This window comes from Theropithecus gelada, chromosome 3 (assembly GCF_003255815.1).
Source record: "Theropithecus gelada isolate Dixy chromosome 3, Tgel_1.0, whole genome shotgun sequence".
Taxonomy (NCBI): Eukaryota; Metazoa; Chordata; class Mammalia; order Primates; family Cercopithecidae; genus Theropithecus; species Theropithecus gelada.
The window spans coordinates 9,004,827-9,009,033 of NC_037670.1; the positions used below are offsets into that span (position 1 = coordinate 9,004,827).

At 56.5% G+C, this 4,207-nt stretch overlaps 1 long non-coding RNA gene across 1 annotated transcript; it reads right to left on the reverse strand.

Moving 5' to 3' along the window:
• Positions 1-665: 665 nt before the first annotated feature.
• Positions 666-3,430, reverse strand: LOC112621369. Its single transcript, XR_003118714.1, has 3 exons — positions 2,672-3,430; positions 1,349-1,507; positions 666-1,032 (listed from the first exon to the last, which is right to left on the reverse strand). It is a non-coding gene; the product is annotated as an uncharacterized LOC112621369 (long non-coding RNA).
• Between the last annotated feature and the right edge of the window lie 777 nt (positions 3,431-4,207).

Sequence of the window (4,207 nt, forward strand, 5' to 3'; positions counted from 1 at the left end):
GGGCCTGTCCCCCTTTCCTGTCCCCCTACTTCAGCCCCCACCTCCTGGATCTGCTCTGCAGAACTCTATCAGTTTTTTAGAGACAGGGTCTCTGTTACCCGGGCTGGAGTGCAGTGGTGGGATCACAGCTCTCTGCATCCTCAAACTTCTGGGCTCAAGCCATCCTCCAACCTCAGCCTCCTAAGTAGCTGGGATCACAGGCATATGCCACCATGCCTGGCTTTTAAATTTTTATAGACACGGGGTCTTGCTATGTTGCCCAGGCTGGTCTTGAACTGGCCTCAAGCAATCCTCCCACCTCAGCCTCCCAACGTGCTGGGATTACAGGCACACGCCATCATGCCCAGCTAATTTTTAAATTTTTATAGAGAGGGAGTCTTGCTATGTTGCCCAGGCTGGTCTCCAACTCCTGGCCTCCAGCAATCCTCCAGCCCCAGCCTCCCAAAGTGCTGGGATTACAGGTGTGAGCCACCACACCTAGCCCTGCAGAACTCTTTAGAACCACATAGACTCCAGTTTGAACCCCGCCTCTGCCATCCATATCTACCAGTTATGTGAGTGTTCTCCGTCAGTGGAATGGGGTAAAGAACAGTGTTCCCTTAGGGGTGTGGTAAGCATTCATTGAGATAATGCTTATAAAGGTTTCATGCCAAAGCTACTGAAAGGCAAGTGTGAAATTTGTTGTTTTTATTATTTAGTATTGCCTGATCTCCCACCCAAGCCCACCATAAAGGTGTGATTATGAAATCCACAAGCCAGAGGCCCCCACCACCTTCTTGTCTTTTTCTGCCTCACCCCCACCCATCCCACAGCAACCTTACAAGGCTCTGATGGTGGGATTCCAGGCATCATCAACCAATGGGAAGGGAGGGGGCACTGAGTCACCCCATATTGGCACGTGGCAGCCTCTGGGGGCTGTGGGCAGGGCTGGCCTTGTCTGGTGACTGGGGAGGGAGCTGGCAGAAGGCCGGGGAAGGGGGACAATGGGCCTTTGTCTTTGCCGAGGTTTCTCCGTCCAAGATGCTCCAGCCCCTAGACAAACATGACCTCATTCCTCCTCCAGGCTCCAGGACCCAGGGCAGAGGCAGGCTTGGAGTTGGACGCACCCACCCCATTTCACAGACTGGAAAACCAAGTCGCACAAGGAAAGAAGACAAGAGGACACTGAGGCTCCAGCCCTAGAACCCAGCCAGAAGTCATGCCCTCCTGGGTTGCTGAGCCCAGGGAGGGGACTCACAAGAGGGCCTTCTAGGCAGCAAAGGTCTAGCTATTCCGCAAGCTCCTGGGACAGACAGGTTGCGCTTGGATCTGCTACTCACAGCTATGTGGCTCTAAGCAACTTACTCACCTTCTCTGGGCCCTGGTTTCTGGATCAGAAAGAGATGCAGGCCTGGCAGCCTCTTTCTTGCAAGGTTATGGTGCCCTTGGAGATCGCTGCTAAGAATTCAGACAGGCCTGCTTTAAGCCGTAGCACCTGCGCTCACTGCTCTGCCTTTAATGGGGTGATCTTCTGGGGAAGACAGTGGGGATTAAGGCCCACCCCATGCAAGCCTCCAGGGTCCACACACATCCCTCTCTTGCCAGCGGCTCTGCAGTGACAAGGCCTGGTAGGAGTCTGGCATATCTTTCTGGTAGCTTCCTAAGTGACATTCTCCCACACTGGCCCTGCTGGGCTTTCACCCCCTGCCCACAGCAGCCCTCACTTCCTATGCCGATCCCCCTTCCCCAGAGGGTCTTCTCCAACCTGGTGTCCATCCCCACAGCCATCTGGGGACACCCCTGCACCCGAAACCTCAGCAATTCAAGTTGCAAGATGCCAGCGGGAGGGACTCCCAGCCATTCTCTCAGTCTCATCTCTAAGATGGGATAGTGGGGCTGGGCACAGTGGCTCACAGCTGTAATCTCAACACTTTGGGAGGCCAAGGCAGAAGGATGACTGGAGGCCAGGAGTTCGAAATCAGGCTGGGCAATATAGCCAGACCCCATCTCTACAAAAAAAGTTAAAAAATTAGCCGGGCATGGTGGTATATGGTCCCAGCTACTTGGTAGGCTGAGGCAGGAAGATTACTTGAGTCCAGGAGTTCAAGGCTGCAGTGAGCTATGTTTGCACCACTGTACTCCAGCCTGGGTGACAGAGCAAGACCCTGTCTCTAAAAATAAATAGAAAAAATGGGGCCGAGTGCGGTGGCTCATGCCTGTAATCCCAGCATTTTGGGAGGCTGAGGCAGGTGGATCACCTGAGGTCAGAAGTTCGAGACCAGCCTGCCCAACATGGTAAAACCGCGTCTCTACTAAAAATACAAAAAATTAGCCAGGTGTGGTGGCGGGCACCTGTAATCCCAGCTACTCGGGAGGCTGAGGCAGGAGAATCGCTTGAACCCAGGAGGTGGAGGTTGTAGTGGGCTGAGATTGCGCCATTGCACTCCAGCCTAGGTGACAGAGCAAAACTCCATCTCAAAAAATAAATAAATCAACAAAGAAATAAATAATAAATAAGTAAAATGGGATAATGGTAATTCTTGGGGACGTGGGAGCATTGGGTGAGAGAGGAGACTCCAGGGACCTGCACAGGACTGGACACAGAGTAGATGCTTATGAAATGACAGGCGTATTAATACCAACTATTCGTCCTTCTCAAAAGTCATTCAGAACAACTTCCCAAGTCATTTACAGAAAGTAAAACCAGAGAGGGTTAGCTCTCAGCTGTCGTCACACAGCCTGTCAGTGTCAGGGCACGGTGCAGACCCGGCCCCCAGGTGCTGCCCTGGGGGTTCTCAGGCCGGGCTCTGGTTCTCAGCTCAGGGACCAGGTGAGGGAGGAGGGCGAGTGAGGCTGGAGACCGACCCAGGCTCTGGCCTTTCCCTTGGCCCCGTCTTCCACCGCGGCTGCATTCCCAGTGAGATAAACAAGGGATCAGTGGGAACAAAATGGATGAAGTAACGGGGAAGATATGAGCGGCCGCGCCCAGCCCCCAGCCCGCCCCACCCGCCTGCCCGCCAACAGGGACGGCTTCAGGAGAGGCATGGCCGGCCCCTGAGTCTCAGCCCGTGCCAGGCACTAAGGGTGCTCAGCGCTGGCCAAGCCCTGCCTGATCCCCGGGCTCAGGTGGCAAACCCCCCGTGGTGCCCTTGGACCCTCCCTGGGCCCTGTCCCTACGCCCCACCCTCCCTAAGCTGGGATTATTTCAAATCCCCTCCACCAGACCTTTGGAGGAGACAATTGCACGCTCCCAAGTGCAAATTCAGAGCCCCAGGGCTGTGTGGAGCGGACATAGGATTTGCCACCCTGGCTCAGCTAGCCTGGGGTTCAGCCTGACGCAGCCTGTCCGTGTCTCTGGGGCACCCGCAGTGCCTTGCTGCCTGGGCCAGCTCCCTGCCATGGTGGAGGGGCTGTGTGTGCCCAAGGCCTCCCCAATCCCGGTGCCAGCTTCCTGCCCCTGCAAATTTCTGCCCATCCTGACCTCTCCAAGGAGCCTGGAACTCAGGAGGGGCGTCTCCAGGGCCAGATGGGAGGCTGGCACTGCTGCCAAAGCCTGGACACCCACCCAGCCGGACACCACCCCGGGTACCTTCCCCTGCTGAGACATAGACAAAGAGCGAGTGTGTTGGCTGGACAGGGCTCCACCCGCCGGCTGTGAGCAGCCAGGACCTGCAGCCTTGGGCCAGGGACCCCAGAGGCTCAACATCCGCCTCTGCTTGCCTCAGAAGGAGGCAAGAAATGAGTTCCGCCTGCCAGTAAACATCACTGGAGCGCCCACCGGTGCCCTAAGCTGGGAGCCTGGCACGGATGGGATGTGCGGTGGGCATCCCAGGGCCTGCCTGGCTCACTTCAGCCTCAGTGGCCCTCAGTTAACAGTCCCCAAACTGCCCCAGGCCCTGACCAGGCTAAGAGGAGGCTGTCTCTCTCCCCTCTCAGGTTTTTTGCAATCAACAGGGCTGGAATGGTGGAGTCCCAGACCCTGGAATCTGCATTCTGCGACTCCTCGGGTGATATGAAGGCAGGTGTTCTCCGAGCACACCGGAGAGACTCCACTCTGGACGCTTCCCCATTTCCCCGTCCCCTCCCCGGCTTCAGAGGGCCCTGTCCCTACCTGCAGAGGGAGGCTCCTTCATCCCAGCTTCCCCGGTACTCAGGTCCCCACTTTGCCGGCTGACTTTCTGCCCCCCCATGCCCAAGGCATCCTCTGTTATGACCATGGAGACCCACA